The sequence below is a fragment of the Bufo bufo genome, chromosome 1, assembly GCF_905171765.1.
Source record: "Bufo bufo chromosome 1, aBufBuf1.1, whole genome shotgun sequence".
Taxonomy (NCBI): Eukaryota; Metazoa; Chordata; class Amphibia; order Anura; family Bufonidae; genus Bufo; species Bufo bufo.
Genome location: NC_053389.1, coordinates 255,988,532 through 256,006,951, shown reverse-complemented (window position 1 = coordinate 256,006,951; position 18,420 = coordinate 255,988,532). Strand labels below are relative to the sequence as shown.

The 18,420-nt window shown below is 44.8% G+C and overlaps 1 protein-coding gene across 5 annotated transcripts in view; it reads right to left on the bottom strand.

Moving 5' to 3' along the window:
* FGD4 (FYVE, RhoGEF and PH domain containing 4) overlaps positions 1–18,420 on the bottom strand; it is a 134,348-nt gene that overhangs the window by 59,636 nt on the left and 56,292 nt on the right. Inside the window, exon 1 of one of the 5 annotated variants that reach the window (XM_040439021.1) lies at positions 5,926–6,023. The exons of the other annotated variants lie outside the window; for them this stretch is intronic. The gene's annotated coding sequence lies outside the window, so the exon portion shown is untranslated. Of the gene's footprint in view, positions 1–5,925; positions 6,024–18,420 lie in introns of those variants that run through there. 5 annotated transcript variants of the gene reach the window in all.

Here is an 18,420-nt window from a genome sequence, read left to right as displayed (position 1 = left end):
GGTATCAGAACTGGACCATGGAGCAGTGGAAGATGGTGGTCTGGTCTGATAAATCATGTTTTTATCTTGACGGCTGAGTGCATGTGCATCGATTATCTAGGGAAGAGATGGCCCCAGGATTCACTATGTGAAGAATGCAAGGCGGCAGAAGCAGCGTCATGCTCTGGGCAATGTTCTGTTGGGAAACATTGGGTCCCGCCTTTCATCTGTGCTTCTTGCAGACCAAGTACACCCTTTCATGGCAATGGTATTCCCTATTGCCAGTGAGACGTTTCAGCAGGATATCGTGCCCTGCCACATGCAAAAATTGTTCACAAATGGTTTAAGGAGCATGTCAAAGGGTTCAAGGTATTGACTTGGCCTCCACATTCTCACAAATCTCAATTCGATTGAGCATCTGTGGGAAGTGTGTCACGTGCCGGACGCCCAAGGCAGACCTCCAGGATGTCATGCAAACAGGACACAGGCAAAACAGATGAGGGCCCACAGAGAACTTTATTACAAGTGTAATAAAAGCACATGACAGTAGGCAGGTAGGCAATAGTGGTAGCACTACCACAGAACCAAGTGCACCGGCAGACCAGAGAGCCCCGTTCTTCACAGAGCCCCTGGTGGTGGGGATGAACTGGGCTGAGGGCTCACTCGTCGCACCTCCAGGAAGGTCCCGTTACACTTGGCCTCTATCTGCAAGGAACCTTGCACCAGCGGAACAGACGACAGAACTGTAACCCAAGCAAACACAGGACATGGAACAGACAAGACGAACAGGAACCAGTACAGAAGCAGATGCCTGGACTCCAAGAGGAAGATGCATGGCGGTCTCAGGCAGAACTGCACACTATATCTGTGATTTTGGGAACTGGCACTTGAGCGATTATCAACTGAAGTCTTTGTATCTTTATACCTTTGTATCTAGCCCCTTTTATATAGGGGGGACTTTTGGAGTTATTACATCAGTGTACATTTTCTATAACTATATAATCTGGCGATATCGGTGCCATAGGCTATTGACTATCTAATTTAATAGCCTGTGATCAAGAAAAATTTGTGTACCCGGCATTGGGTGTTTTTTTTATCTATGATATATATGTTCATTGTGTGTTCCTATATGTTTTTTTCACCCATTATCTCTCCCCTGATGAACCTTTTCTAGGGGAAACGCGTTGGGAGGTCTTAGGGTCTTTCTAGGGAGAGTCAGGATAGGTACAGGACCACAGGCCATCCACCATCAGGGTGTTCCTGTGGGTTGAGGTGATAGTGAGGGTTCCCATATGATTAGTGGGGTCCCTCGCGGTTGTCCTCCCCCTTATTCTGTCCTTCTCCCGCCATTCTTTTTGCATGTTTGTTCGTATCGTAGTTTGTCTTAACGGGTGGATCATTCAATATTTATTTAAAAATTAAGAATAAAAGTTACGTTTTATTCATGCTTACTGTGATCCGGTTTTTCTATACTGCATGAATTTACAACTATAAATATGTATATCCTCAGCAAGGTTTAAGAACTGCACACAGACTAGAGATACTACACAGACTAGAGATTCCCCATCCGGGGGGAAGCCAGGGACCCTCTCACGAAGGCAGGACAAACACGGCATAGGAACAGAAAAAGAAAGGAACTACAGGCAGACAAGGATCAGAAGTAGTAGGCACTGCCAGACAGGAGATGGGACAGAATACATAAGAAGCAGTTTAGCACTGCCAGGCTATCAGATGCAGTAGAGCACTGCTAGGATACACAACGTACAGGACAGGTACAAAACATCGTAGAACAGGTAACCACCACAACATCAGACAAAGCAGCAACAATGCATTACCAGGTGACACCACAAACAAGGGCAGATAGGGAAAAAAACCTGGGTCAGCAGCAAGGGGGCTACACCCAGTAAGGCACTGGACAGAAAATATACTGACCTCCTGGGTGAGCAGCGAGGTGCTACACCCAGCAAGACACAAGAAAGACTGACCTCAAGCCCCACGGCTCAAAGGTAGATATAGCTGCAATAATGAGGGCACCTGATAAGCCACACCCAGGAACGGACATGGGGAAGTTAACCCCATCAGAACCAAACAGGGATGGGAGCCTGTATGAACAGGGAAGTGAACACACAGGCTGCAGTACTGGACGTTGCCCCTGGCAACCAGCATACACGGAGTCCATCGCAGCCAGTACGCCAGAGCACAAACAACCCGTGTCACAGTGACAAACAGAAAAGCATCCATATTCAGACCCTGTTCACACACAAGGCCGCAGCCAGCACACAGTCCCAAGCAAACAGCATACTCAGGAGTCAGCCTGCAGCCAGCCTACACGGCACCAGAGACATGAGCCACAGAGATGCAGACACAGGAATCCATAAACACAGGCCACAGTTCACACACTACACCACAGCCAGCACGCAGTCCCAAGCAACCAGCATACAAGTGTCAGCCTGCAGCCAGTACACAAGGGAGCCTGCAGCCAGCTTGCACGGCAACAGTGATAAGAACTGCACAGAGAAGCAGACACGGGGAGAGCAACATTCACAGGCAGCAGTACCACAAAACACCGCAGCCCCAAGCAACCAGCATACACAGGAGACAGCCTGCAGCCAGAACGCGAGAGGGCATACAGCCAGCCTACACGGCCAAAACTGTCACAGTGAACTGCACTGTGACAAAGTACTTGAAAAACAATGGTTGAAATTGATGGACATGTGTCATTTTTACTCCTATGTAACAAGTTCGGTACATGGAGGCTTTAGCTTTCAACTGAAAGGACTTTACATGGGTTCTCTATAGAACTGCCAAGAACAGAGCTTTGAGCCATCTTCAATAATCCCATAGACGTGAATGGAGCAGTGGTCACATGTGCATGACTGCTCTGTTCACATAGGGAACTCTGAGACCCCCATTCTTGTGATCACACAAGCATTTGGATCCACAGCAATCAGACACTAAGGCTCCATTCACACATCCGTGGTGTGTTGCGGACCCGCAAATTGCGGATCCGCAACACACCCGCCCGGCACCCCTATAGAAATGCCTATTCTATAGGACATGTTCTATCGTTTGCGGAGCTGCGGACCCGAAGATCGGGGCCGCGCTCCGCAAATGCGGACAGCACACTGTGTGCTGTCCGCATCCATTCCGTCCACATAGCAAATGAATGGGTCCGCACCCGTTCCGCAAAAATTGTGGAACGGATGCGGACCCATTTGCGGACGTGTGAATGGAGCCTTATCCTGTGGATAGGAGATAGGAGTTGTTAGTGGGAATAACCCTTTAGAGCAGTAATGCCCAACCTGCGGCCCTCCAGCTGTTGTAAAACTACAACTCCCACCATGCCCTGATATAGGCTGATAGCTGTAGGCTGTCCGAGCATGCTGGGAATTGTAGTTTTGCAACAGCTGGAGGGCCGCAGGTTGGGCATCCCTGCTTTAGAGGATCTCCAGTATGACCGGACTAGAGGGCAAAGCCTTAGGAGAAGCCGGCATGACGAGGGGAGGCGTCTGAGAGCCAGTAAAGAAAGAAGGGGTGATTGGTGGTTTGGAAATTCCAGGGGGGGGGGGGAGAAGGGGGGTATTAAATAAGCAGGGAGGAGGGTAGAAGGGGCCATTTTAGGTTTGAAAATCAGCAGATCAGGTAGCACAGTGAGGGACAGCCGTTCACCACCCTTGTTTTTATTTCTCGTGGGTAGCAATCTTGAGTGCAGACAGGTTGTTTTTGTTTCCAGGTCACAGCTTGCAGAAGGGGGAGGTTTCCTTTTGTCAGTTGAGGCGGCGGGAGGTCCTCGGAGTTGGTGGAATATCAGGTTCTGGAGGATGGAAGGGCTCCATGGTTGGGGCTGGACTCCCATGGTTGGATATTAGGGGCTGGTTTTTAGGTCCATCAGTGGTGCCTCCTAGCTGGTGATCATTGGCTGGGAGCAAGATGGAATATCCTGTGGAGGAGGATTTTATAAAACAGTTGGGGCTTCGAGGACCTCTCTCGTCGTTATTATATGTTATACATATGTGAGTGTTGTCATATGCCGTTAAAAAATGTTTTGTTGGGAAATTTAAACATATATAATAATAAAAACGGCTGCTGTGGCCTATTTAATCCAACTTTGGTGTTTGTGTCATTATTTTGGGACAAGGTGGTGGGTTGGGGACGGGGGACAGGGTAGCGAGCATGATAGCCTGTACCTACGTCATGGTAACATCTTGGTGAGAGATAAAGCTGTAGCAAGGCTTTCCTTCACCCAGGGCTTGTTCACTGTCCTGTATTCAAACACCCTGACCCAGAAAGTGGCTTGTTGTCACCCCGCTAGGGGCACACGTCCTGTTTGCCGCCTTTTCCCTACCTACATGCCTGTCAGATACCATAGGACCCTTCAGAGCTCTTGTGAAGTTCATGTTGCAATGGATCAGTTGTTTGGCAGCACAAAGGGTGGTTTTCTCATAGAAGAGGAGCAATATATACAGAATGTAGCATCAATCTAGCAACTAATAATCCAAGTCCTGATAGTTTGACATGTATCCAATATGATGGAAACTCTCCTGGTAGCTGCTACAGAAACACCTTTGTGAGCAACCTGCGGGAAGTTAATGAGGCAATGACATTGGAATGCCATGTACCTATCTGGAGGAGACTACTGAAGACTATATGATGCTGACCAAACACAACCCACTTACTGCACATCGACAAATGTAGACAGGTGGGCTGGGGAAGAAGTTTTTTATGTGTCACGGAAAGGGCATGTCTAAGACGAGTTGTAAAATGTGCAAAATGTATTAACGTGCAAATTTTAAAGATCATATTATTGGTGTTTTCATACATTTGGTACAAACTGTCCGATAAATGCAGACATGCTTACTGTCCATGGTCCCACTGTGCCTGAGCCGCTATAGCCAACTGCTTCTAGACCCTGCAGGACTGGATGTAGCTTGGTCCTATGTCCGCTGTGGACAATCTTTGACCTCAGCGGTCATGTGTGCTTGAACGAATCATCACAAGTACATTACTAGCAGTGACATGCCATTCAAGCACATGACCACTGAGGCCAGTGATTGGCTTCAGGTGTCACGAGACAGAGACACTTATGGTCCTGAGGTGACTGAAAGCTGCCAGGAATGGGGCAGCGGTGCACAAAAGCAGAGTCTACCACAATTTTGAGCCCATCAAAAACAGACACTGACAGATAGTGTAAGTCTATTACAACAAATGCAAACAGGTGCCCTTCGGTTGGCATACGCTAGTATATGTTTATAGCGTATTCTTTAAACAGATCCGCTAACGTGATGTGAATATAGACTTAAAGAGGTATTCCAGTTTCCTCATATTGATGACCTATACTCAGCATAGGACATCAATATCCGATCGGTGGAGGCCCGACACACCCCAACCACACTCATCAGCTGTTAACAGGAGGCACAGCTCAGTTAAAAGTGTAGTACTTATTCACATTAATGGGAGCTGAGGTGCAGTAATCCAGCATGGCCACTACATTTTGAACAAAGCTGTGCCAGGGGCTGCAGGAAACAGTTTATGATGAGGGGTTTCAGACTGTTAGATATAAATGACCTATCCTATCAATATCAGAAACCTGGAGGTTACTGCATACAGTTTGGTTCAGTAAAACTGTGATTGGCTGATCAAGAAGCAAGGAGCAGAAAATGCCGAGCTGCAGGGACCGTGACAGTGGGAACAGCAACAGGGAAGGATCGCTGGAGGTGAGTAATGATTCTTTTTTCTTTTTAAACCTGTCCTGTATTATTATAAAAAAGTATCCATAGAAAGACACCTTTAACTAGGATTCTGTTGAAAGCAGGATTAGCTACAGCGTACTTGACTTTCCGCAGATCCTGAATGGCAAATCCATCCATATAAACTATGCATATTCCCAATCACTCACTTCTACAACTTGGGTGTCACAGGAACCTTTAGTAATGATGTTACACTCACCTCCTTCTGGGTACTACATTCATGGTAGGCAGGTCAGTGTCTGCCCGTCTACCAGCTCAGTAACTCTTGAGGAGCAGTATGCAATGAATGGCAGCCTGGCATGCAGCGAATGTTGAATGGGTACTGGAAAATTTGTTGGCGTAATGCTTCACTATTGACATTGCTGCAATGGTAAAGGTCAGTAGAAGCTGACTGAGAATGGTCAGGATAACTTCCAGCTGGCAGCTCTCTGGGAATAGCAAATAGGTAACTTGCAAAAACCCTGCCCACATATTGACCTCTGCATTAACCCCTCACTGACAGAGCCAAGCTACCAAAGTGCTTCAGCTGTATGAATTACTCTGATTAAGTAATTCTATTAACAAAAAAAGGTCTCCATAGTAATTGTGTGGCAGTGCCAGGATTACCATATAATAGTACACTGAAGATTTCCTGTGACCTCTCCTGACAAGTCTGGTTTAAGAACTACTTACATTCCTTATGTAATAACTATTCCAGAGCATCTATTCTTATGACTCTACGTTGTGCCATACCTTTATTATTCCTGCTAGAAGTTATGAATGAATTGGTAACAGTTTGCAATGAAGGTCAAAAATGATGTTACCTGTTGGGCGGGGGTTCCAAGCACAGTCCTACATCCTCCAATCAGTGCTGTCAGGAATGCTAGCAGGAATAATAAAGGAATGGCACATCATAGAGTCATAAGAACAGATGCTCCAGAATTGTTATTATATGGGGGATGCAAGTGTTTGGTAAAACTGACATGTCAGGAGAGGTTACAGGTAGTGTTGATCGAGCCCCAAAGTGCTCAGGTGCTCAAGTGGATAACATGGGGATGCTCGGGTGCTCTACAGAGCACCAGAGCACAATGGAAGTCAATGGGAGGACCAGAGCATTAACCAGGCACCCCCTTCTCTGAAGAGCGGAGGGTGTCTGGTTCATAGGAAAAAGGTCAGAAATTGATGGAAACACCACTGAAATGGTTCATGTTCAGGAACAGCATGGGGAGGATGTCTGGATGCATCTTGGACTCCCAGGTCGCTGCTGGGAACGATGTTGTCCGAGTAGTACGCCATTTTTACAGACTGACAATAATACGCACAAAACCGAAGATAAAATCGATTTTAGGGGAAAAATTGTTAGGAAACATTCTTTCCTGTATATTTACTTGTATATAAAGTGCAAGTGCTGCCAAAAATTACAAGGAAGAGGCACTCAGATACAACCTGTATATCACATAAAGGAGGGCCTCATTTACATTGTGGTACAATTGTTCAGGTAGTGGGACTCCTACACTCATAAAGCCTATGCACTAAGTGAAAGGGCTGCCAAAAATTACAAGGAACCAGCACTACAATACACCCTTTATTACACATAAATGAGGGCATCCTACACACCCTTGAAAAATTATGATTGATGGCCTGCTGGTGACCCTCAAAAACATTAGGGGCGAGTGCCTGCTGCTGATCTGACCATCTAAAACATTATGGACGAGGGTCTGCTGGTGACCCTCTAAAACATTAGTGGTGAGGGTCTGCTGCTGATCTGACCCTCTAAAACATTAGAAGCAAGGGCAGCCTAATAAGCATGTTGATATGATGGAGGAGGACGAGAAAAGGAAGATTTAACCATATACCCTTTTTTGTGGTGGAAGGGGTGCATGGGAATACAGTGTATTCAATACACCATATAAGCCACATGTAAAGTACCTTTATGTTTGGCCGCTTTCCTCTGGTGGAGTAGAGAAGTCATGGACAATCCAGGCCTTGTTCATTTTGATAAGAGTCAACCTGTCAGCATTTTCAGTTGACAGGCAGATGCGCTTATCAGTTATTATGCCCTTAGCAGCACTAAATACACGCTCTGACAAAACGCTGGTGGCAGGGCAGGTCAGCACCTCCAAGGCGTAGAGCGCCAGTTTGTGCCACGTGTCCAGCTTGGACACCCAATAGTTGTAAGGCACTATGTACTCCTTCACCATCTTCCAAAACTTTTCCCTCCTTGTGACACTAGGCAACGCATCAGGGTGAGGGTGCTGGCGGGGTGTCATGAAACTGTCCCAGGCTTTGGGGAGGTTTTGAGAAACTAAGTTGAACACGTGGGCTAGGCATGGGATGTGTCTGAGTTTGCCGAGCTCCAAAGCCGCCACCAAGTTACGGCCATTATCAGATACAACCATGCCTGGTTGTAGGTTGAGTGGCGAGAGCCACAGCTCAGTCTAGGTATTTGCGCTTTCGTTCAAAGGCCTGGGGTATGGACATCTGTACGCTGCGCTGGGTCACAGAAGTGGATGTGTTAGCTGATGGTGCTTGCAAAGGTCCAGGTGCAGGGCGGTAGAAATCCAGGCCTGCGTCTTGGACAGGGGATTGGCCAGCACATAACACAGGGGAAGAGGAGGCAGTGGTGTGACCCGCAGACATTGATTGTGGACCCAGGCGTTCGGCCCATTAGGGTGCTTTCATGCCATGTGACGGATCATACTGGTGGTGGTGAGGTTGCTAGTGTTCACGCCCCTGCTCATTTTGGTACGGCACAGGTTGCAAATGACAATTCTATTATCATCCGCACTTTCCTCAAAAAAGCGCCAGACTGTGGAACACCCACCCCTTGGCAAGGGAGATTGCCGCAAGGGGGTGCTCCGGGGAACAGTTGCCTGCCTGTTTGGTGTGGCCCGCCTTCTCCCTTTTGACACCCCGCTGTCTCTTTTAAGCCTGTTGCGGTGCTGCGGATCCCTCCCCCTCTGAATTGCTGTCCTTGCTCGGCTTGCCACCTTCCCAGGTTGGGTCAGTGATTTCATTGTCCACCACCTCCTCTTCCACATCCTCACTCCAGACCCAACAAGAACCTCACTTATTGACAACTGTGTCTCATCCTCATAATCAACCTCTTGAGCCACTAGTTGCGGTTGACTTATTGGCAACTGTGTCTCATCATCATCATCCCCCTCGTGAAACACTAATTGCCACTCCCCACCGTCATCTTCTTCTGACTGTTGATGCTCAAGAGTTTGGGAATCCGTGCACAAAATCTTCTCATGTCCCTCTATAAGTGTGCTTGGCGAGAGGCCCAAATCAAGGAATGGCGATGAAAAGAGCTCCTCGGAATATCCTGGTTTGCCAAGACTCTCCATGGTGGGAGGAAGGAGGATCAGGGTGAGGATTCTGTTGACCAGACTCTTAGCTACTGAGACTGGACTTTGTGGAAGACAGGGTGGTGCTTAACCGACTGGAAGCATTATCTGCTGCAATCCAACCAACCACCTGGTCGCACTGGTGTGACTTCAAGAGTGGTGTCCTGCACCGCCTCTGCAAACTGGGACATGAAGCTAGGTATCGTGGATGAGTGTGTTTATTGTGCTCTGGCAGCAGGCAGAGTTTCACTGCGCCCAGGGCCACAGCCTCTGCGTGCACCATCAGCATCACAGCCACTTCCCCATCCCTTACTGCTCGCCTTGAGCATATTAAATGGTATATATGCTTGCAAGTATGTCACAATTACAGTAGCGCAGGTTTTGTAAGTGTATGCGCAAATAAATTACACTGAATGTCACAGATATTTAGGATGCACAAACGTTATACAGGAGATGTACAGTGCCCAGCCGACACACGTTTGTGTGCATGAGCCCTAAGTGTTCTAGTAAGTGAGAACTAACATGAATAATTTGATCGACATTTGACACGCCACCGCTTGTTAGCGTCTCTCCACAGTGACTTGTGAAATAGGAAGTCCTAAGCAATGGACCTCTATGATGTCCATATGGTCAGTGGTGGTCATGACCAGACAACCCCTTTACCTCTTTTCACCCAGATAATTCTGAATTCTAAATAATGCTATGGTGTTTTCTCCGGCCAAAATTCAGGAACACTTGCCGGATTGCCGGCATTAATTTCCATTGAAATATATTAATGCCAGATCCGGTACCAAGTGTTCCGGAAAAACGGACCCGGTTTCCCGGTCTGCGCATGCACAGACCTTTAAATCTGTGAAAAGATAAATACCGGATCTGTTTTTCCAGATGACACCGGAGAGACAGATCTGGTATTGCAATGCATTTGTCAGACGGATCCGGATCTGGAAACAAATGCTATCAGTTTGCATACGGATTTCCGGATCCGGCAGGCAGTTTCGGCAACGGAACTGCCTGCCGGAATCCAACAATGCTAGTGTGAAAGTAGCCTTAACACATCTCTTTCTGTCTTGACCAATAAAGTGGTTCCTTCTTTCATTTCCGATTTTTCTGATGTATTTTCTGAGAGTGGTTGCCAGGGTTTAACCCCACACCGGGAATATGATTGTCCTATCAATCTTATTCCCGGAAAGTTGCCCAAATCTAGGTTATATAACCTTTCTGAACCCGAAAGAGCGGCCATGCGAGAGTATATTGCTGAAAGTTTGACTAAGGGACATATTAGACCTTCCAAGTCCCCAGTGGCAGCAGGGTTTTTCTTTGTAAAGAAGAAAGACGGAACTCTTAGGCCATGTCTGGACTTCCGTGAGCTCAATTGGATTACGGTCCATGATCCGTACCCCGTTCCTTTGATTCCTGACTTGTTTAACCAGATTGTTGGTGCCAAGGTTTTCTCCAAGTTGGACCTCAGAGGGCCATATAATCTGGTCAGGATCAAGGAAGGGCATGAATGGAAGACAGCATTTAATACCCCAGAGGGCATTTTGAGAGTCTGGTCATGCCGTTTGGGTTAACTAATGATCCTGCGGTTTTCCAGCATTTTGTTAATAATATCTTTCATCGTCTGGTGGGGAAGTTTGTTGTTGTGTATCTATATGACATACAAATTTATTCTCCAGATATGGAGACTCATCAGGATCATGTGAGACAGGTGTTACAGATCCTAAGAGAGAATAAATTGTATGCTAAGGTGGAGAAGTGTGTATTTGCAGTTCAGGAAGTGCAATTCCTAGGTTACCTACTCTCCTCTTCAGGTTTTCGTGTGGATCCAGAGAAGGTCCGTTATATCCGCCCGTTATATCCGCCCTATATCCCAACCTTGAGGCAGAGGTATTGGAGGCCCAGGGAGATGCACCGGATTCTTGTCCTCCGGGGAAGTTGTTTGTTCCTTCTGAATTACATTACAAGGTGTTCGAGGGACATCACTGTACGGTTCTCACAAGACATCCTGGGAGCAGATCCACTGTCGATGTCATCTCTTGCAGATCCAGGTGGCCGGGGTTGTGTAAGTGTGTTGAGGACTAAGCTATGTCTGTTTGTAGTACTTGTGCACGTGCTAAGGTGACACATACTCTGCCTTCCGGATCTTTGCTTACGTTGCCCATCCCATCCCGACCATGGACTCATTTATCCATGGATTTTATCACAGATTTAGCTAATTCTTCAGGGAAAACTGTTGATCTCTTTAGTAAGATGGTGCACTTTATAGCATTGCCAGGTCTACCTATTGCTAAAACTCTTGCACAAGTGTTTGTCGATAACATTGTGAAATTACATGGTATTCCTTCTGATGTGGTGTCTGACAGAGGGACTCAGTTTGTTTCCAAATTCTGGAAGGCGTTCTGTACTCGTCTGGGGGTACAATTGTACTTCTCTTCGGCCTTTCATCCTCAGTCAAACGGACAGACTGAACGCACTAATCAGAATTTGGAGACTTATTTGAGATGTTTTATTTCGAAGAACCAGGAGGAGTGGTCTTCATTTTTGTCTTTAGCAGAGTTTGCCATAAATAAACGTACACAGGAGTCAACTGCAAAGTCGCCGTTTTTTGGGGCATATGGGTTCCACCCGCAATTTGGTACATTTTCTGGTACTGAGACTTCTGGTATACCTGAAGAGGAACGATTTTCCTCTTCTTTGTCATCTATTTGGTGGAGAATTCAAAATAATCTAAAAAAAATGGGCAACAAGTATAAATGTATGGCTGACAAGAGACGTATGAATGGTCCGGACCTGAGAGTGGGTGATTCCGTGTGGCTGTCCACAAGAAACATTAAGTTGAAAGTACCTTCTTGGAAGTTGGGTCCAAGGTTTATTGGTCCATACAAGATCACTGCCATTATTAACTCGGTAGCCTTTCGTCTTGAACTTCCTCAGGCTTTGAAGATTCATAATGTGTTCCATAAGTCATTGTTGAAGACATATGTCGAACCAGTTGCACAGTCCTCCTTGTCTCCCGCTCCTGTCATGGTTGACGGTAATCTGGAATTTCAGATTGCCAGGATAGTGGATCCCTCCAGTATCTCGTTCACTGGAAGGGTTACGGACGAGAGGAAAGGATGTGGGTTCCAGTGGCCGACATTAATGCTAGTCGTCTGGTGAAATCCTTTCACAGAGCTCATCCGGATAAAGTCGGTCCTGAGGGAGTCTTCTGTTCCTTCAGCTGGGAAGGAACAGGTCGTCTCTTGTCCTGACACTATTTCCAGGGCCCTTTAGGGTCAGATTGGGCTCTAGGTTCCTGCATATGAACATTCCTACCATCGAGGTCTGTTCATACTGATAGAAGTCAGGGCTTAGTTTAGGGATTCACTAGGAGGTGACCTTTCCCCGTTCCCTAGTTTCCAAGCCTAGTACCTCTTCCCGTCCCTCCTGTGTTCGATGTGGAGTTTACCACCCACACCGCGCCGTGACAAATATAAAAGATCCGGGGCAAACCTGAATCAAAATTCATGCCAAAATCCACAATTTACACATGCAGATTTTGGTTCAGATTTGGTGTTGAAATGTATGAAAAGAATTACCTATAAAACTGGGTCTTCATTGGGTGGGTATCTCCAGATACCAGATTTCTGTGGTCCATATGGCAGCTGTAAAGCACATCTCTAAATGCTGTTAACATAATCTCAGGCAAAATGGCTGCCCCCTTAATCATGTTAAGAAAACAAAGAAAAATCTACAAGTAGAATTTTAACAGATTAAAACGATAGGTCATCAATATAAGATTGGTGTGGGTCCAACAGCCGACATCCCCACAGAGCAGCTCTTTTCGGCTGCCGCTGGCACCAAAAACTTTAAGGGTTGTTCGGGTTCAGAACTGAACCCTGACATATCCCCATTTTCACCTAGGCAGCCCTTCTGATATGAGCATTGGAGAATTTCATGCTCCGATGCTCTCCCTTTCCCTGCGATGGATCACTCAGGGTAAGAGCTTTTTTGTTTATATTTTTTTCACTGCTAGACAGAGGCTTCTACCTAGCATAGTTGCTTGTGACCTCACTGGCTCTGATGGGTGCAGTGAGGGAAGGACGCTCACCTCACTGCTGCGTATTCGGCGCAGGCGCAGTGAAGAAGCCGGTAGCCGGCGAGCGTCCTTTCCTCACTGCGCCTGCGCCGAATACTGAACGGGATGGTGCAAGCGTGAGATTTCCTCGGCAAACAGGGCCGGCAGGAGGAGACCAGCGCTGGCCTGGCCCTGTCAATCAAAAGTAGAAGGGAGTGGAAAGAGGTGGGCGAACGGAGCCTCTAGGAGCAGGTGCAACGCCCCCCCTTCCTGCTCCTAGATGCTAATTAGCATATAATAAAAGTTAGAATTGCACAAAAACAGAAATACACTGAAAAAAAAGAATAGCAGAGTTAAATTCAGGTGACATTTGCACATGTATAATGTCAGCCTGTTTAATAGTGAAAAGTGTGGTGGCAGAAACCCTTCAATGGCACATTTTGATGTAAATAAAATGTATTAAAGGGGTATTCCTATCTGATAATCTCATATAACTAGAATATGGCATTAATGTCAGGTAGGTGCAGGTCCCACCTCTGAGACCAGCTCTCATCTCTAGAACGCACCTTCTGAGGTGAAGGAGAGCACACTGTGCAAGCACAGCCACCCTCCATTCACTGTTGTGGGAGTTCTGAAAATTCAGGCCAGTGGTTGGCTGTAGTGATTATGCGGGGTACTCCGGAATGTCATATCTGCCGTGCTGGAACAGCAGGGATTGGATAGAAGATAACTTAATATGACCATAATAACCCTTTAAGCCATCAATAACAAAATCCTGGATGATCCCTTTAATGTCATTTGTTTTTGTGCTTTTAGATGACTAGGGCCGTGATCTAGAAGTCAGGGCCTTGGCTGGGCCTACACAGCTGCCATAGTATAGCATCAGGCCTCTTTGATTGCGTTTCAGTGCAGAAGAGCCAACCTCCCGCTCACTCCCCACCTGTACTTGTCGCAGGGAGTGGGTGAGGTTAAAAAGGGGGAGTCCTGGAACCACAAACCTCAGGGGTCACGTGCCGTTCATGCACACATGACTGCTGAGGACATTGTTTGGCCAGCAGCGGTCACGTGCCTGTCCGGAATTTGTCGTACTTTGCTCATTTTCCTTCATAAATTCCAATTTCAATTGCTTTAGTAGAGCTGCTCAATCAGTGGTAGTAAATGCAGTGTCTGCCGCTTGGGAATGGCGCCATTTTGAGCAGCGGACGCCACCTTTAATAAGAAAGTTTTCTTTTCTTTGAAGGCTGGGCAACCCTTTAATTTATTTTCTGAAAATATCGTCCATGTTTGTTTAAAGGGTCAAGTCAGGTCATCAGAAGATGCTGGGAGAAGTAACCTTACTTTTTCCAAGATAAACATTTTTTATTGTTTGTGTTGAATTTTACATTTTACATTTACATTTTCTGTTGATCTATAGAATGACCCCCCTCCCCATTACTCTTTTGGCGGTCTCAGCTTCAGCAATGGATTTTTGTCATCATTTTGTAAATCATTTCTGAAAATGGAACCCCCCCCTCCTCCTTCAATGCAAATGTTAACATGAGAATTTGCATTCAAAGCGGTCTTAATCCTTCATAACTGTGTAACTTATGTCCATTGGGAGCAACAGTATAGTGACTATATTCCTCCACATAGTGGGTAGTATTATAGAAGCTATATTCCTGTACATAGAAGGTAAGGCTGCAAGAAAATGTAAGTGAACCCTTTCAAATTAAAATGAAGTAATGAAGAAAAAAAAGTAAAAATGTATAACATGTGGTCTGTTATTCAGCTCACAATTATAAAAAAGCGCAGCCTAACTAAACTAATAGCACACAAACATTTGTATTGTTCACGTCCTTATCTCTGCAAATGTGTTTGCGTTCCTCAATATTTCTGGTGTGCACAGTCCTCCTCAGGTTATGACACAGCTTCTTTATAGGGTTACGGTCAGGACTAGAGGTGAGCGAAAAAACGGATGCGGATCCCGAAAATGGGAATGCGGATCCAGGAAATGTGGATTTGCATCTGTTCCAGCCCCATTGAAAGTGAATGGGTCCGCAAATTGCGGAACGAATGCGGACCCAAATTACGGACATGTGAATGGACCCTAAGTACAGAGATCCGTCTCAGTACAGTATTAGAATGAGTATCTGATGAGCCCAAGTTAGTTATTCTCAAAGTCGCGTGTGACTTTGTTTAATAAATTCGGTGATTTTTAAAGTGGGAAACCAAACACGGCTTTGGTTTACGCTGTCCCTAATAGGGCTCACAATCTAAGGTCCCTATCAGTATGTCTTTGGAGTGTGGGAGGAAACCGGAGTACCCGGAGGAAACCCACACAAACACGGGGAGGACATACAAACTCCATGCAGATGGTGTCCTTGGTCTGATTTGAACCCAGGAACCCAGCGCTGCAAGGCAACAGTGCTAACCAGTGCGAGCCACCGTGCTGCCCATCAATATGAGACTGGCAAGGTTCCGACTCCTGGCACCACTGCCGATCAGCTGTTTGAGGAGACCGCGGTGCTCCAGACACATGTCACATGTGACTAAAACCAAAAACCCTGCAGTTTTCGCACTGGCCACTAAGTCTAATAATAGCTGCCACTTCTTGGTTTGCCCACATCACTTTACTGCAGTTAACTCATTCTAATCCTGCCTGTAATGATATCACCTCGGTGTACAGATAAGACAGGATCCTCCATTCACAATAGGTGATTATCACATTATCATTGTAAATAAGATTTGCCGGACAGCTTCCTTGCGGTCTTACATTTAGACCTAAACCAGCTGTACAAAATGGTATATGAGATAGGCCTGCTGGCCTGTACCCTTCCCCACCCACACCACAATTTTAAACCTGGCATGAGGGGGAAAAACGCAGATTGTGGCGCAAAGGACCTTTGCACCACAATCTGCGCCAGAAATAATGCCTAATATAGGCGTATTTCTGGTTTGCCGACCACCTAAGGGAGGTCATTATTAGAGAAACTTTCTGGTTGTTTCTGTTATGGACATGCTCCCCCCTTGGTCTGAATTGGAAATCTGATCCGATTCCACACTACTAGGCTGTTCCCTATTTATTCCATTTTTATTCAGTCATGTGTTATTTTAGAGAGCCGTGATTGGTTCTTGGCTCCTTTTAATACTCACTTGTTCACCATGTACCGTCAAGGCTACCTGTGTTAGCCGAAAAGTGTCAACTGTACATGTTTCCTGTACTGGATTTTGATTTGCTAATAAAGACTCGGAAATTTGGATGCTTGAGCCCTTCTTCACTTTCAGTATTATAGGAGTTATATTCTTGTACATAGGAGGCAGTATTATAGTAGTTATATTCTTGCATATAGGAGGCAGTGTTATAGTAGTTATATTCTTTTACATAGGGTGAAGTATTATAGTAGTTATATTCTTTTACATAGGGTGAAGTATTATAGTAGTTATATTCTTGCATATGGGAGGCAGTGTTATAGTAGTTATATTCTTTTACATAGGGTGAAGTATTATAGTAGTTATATTCTTTTACATAGGGCGAAGTATTATAGTAGTTATATTCTTTTACATAGGGTGAAGTATTATAGTAGTTACTGTGTATATTCTACTACATAGGGGACAGTATTATATAGTAGGTATAGTCGTATAATAACTATATTCTTGTACATAGGGCACCGTATTATATCAGTTATGCTCTTGTACTTATATTGCAGTATGATGGCAGTTATATTGATGTCCATAGAGATCTGTACTGATATAGGAGTGACTACAAGTGTTTCTAGATTTATGAATATAAACACAATTATGGAGTCCTAGTCTTGTAGTATAATCCTGGCTGTACAAAGTGTCAAAACCGCACATGCAATAGTGGTGAACAACTGACAATAAAACTAAATGCATAATATGGATCAGCAATACATGGTGTATATTGATAATGCCTCACCAGCAGTTCCATACACAGAACTCCTAATGGGATGATGGGTGCTAGAACATGTGCCAGATGTAGGAATTGTGGGCTGTTAAATAAAATCAACATCCACAAGACAAACATTATCTCAGATCTGTAACTAATGTTAAAAATATCAATGTCGCCCTATTATGGAGGTGTCCAGTATAAATACTACAATAATAGATGCCATAAAACTGCCAAACTATAACAGTTAAAATGAGTGTCCATGTCAAAGATTCCTTTTGCCAATGGAAAAACTAAATCAGAAATGAGGCTACCAAACATAATGAGCTATTCTTCACAGTATGGGGCCTTTGTATAAAAAAAAAATTGTTTTCTTTTATATCCATAATGCAGCAGTTTTTGGGCCTGCTGTAAGTTAGACGTTCCATATAGCTGACCTGTCTGGTGCCATTAGTCACCCTTCAGTACACCACAAAAGTCTTTCTGCCCTGATTATGGTCTACAAATACTATTTTCTTCATCAATGTCTGCATTAGGCCAGTTCTACCCCTGAGCTCTGTCTGACCTTCAAATATACCAAAAGATATCTAAAACAAAATCTCAAGAGAAAGGTTTCTAGCTAGGGAAGGTAAGTAATTTCAAATATGGAGACAAATTTCCTATTCAAAGATATGTTTGAGTCTGTATAGTAGTTATAGTCTTGTACATAGGGGCAGTACAATAGTAGTTATAGTCTTACGCGTAGGAGGCAGTATTATAGTAGTTATATTCTTGTACATAGGAGGCAGTATTATAGTAGTTATATTCTTGTACATAGGGTCAGTATTATAGTAGTTATATTCTTGTACATAAGAGACAGTTTTATAGTAGTTATATTCTAATATATAGCATGTAATATTATAGTTTATTCGTGTACAAAGGGGCAGTATTATAGTAGTTATATTCCTGTACATAGGGGGCAGTATTATAGTAATTATTTCTTGTACACAGATGAAGTATTATAGTAGTCATATTCTTGTATGTAGGGCAGTAATATAGTAGTTATATTCTTTTACATAGAAAGCAGTATTATTGTAAATTCTTGTACTTAGGAAGCAGTATTATAGTAGTTATGTTCTTGAACATAGGGATCAGTATTATAGTAGTTATATTCTTTTACATAGAAACAGTATTATAGTAGTTTTATTCTTGTGCGTGGAGGCAGTATAATGGTTGTTATATTTTTGTACATAGGGGCAATATAACAGTGGTTACATTCTTGTACATAGGGACAGTATTATAGTAGTTATATTTTTGTACATGGGGACAGTATTATAGTAGTTATATTCTTGTACCTAGGGGCAGTATTATAAGAGCTATATTGATGTGTATGCGGCAGTGTTATAGAAACTACACAGTACATAGTGTACATTAATCTCACCC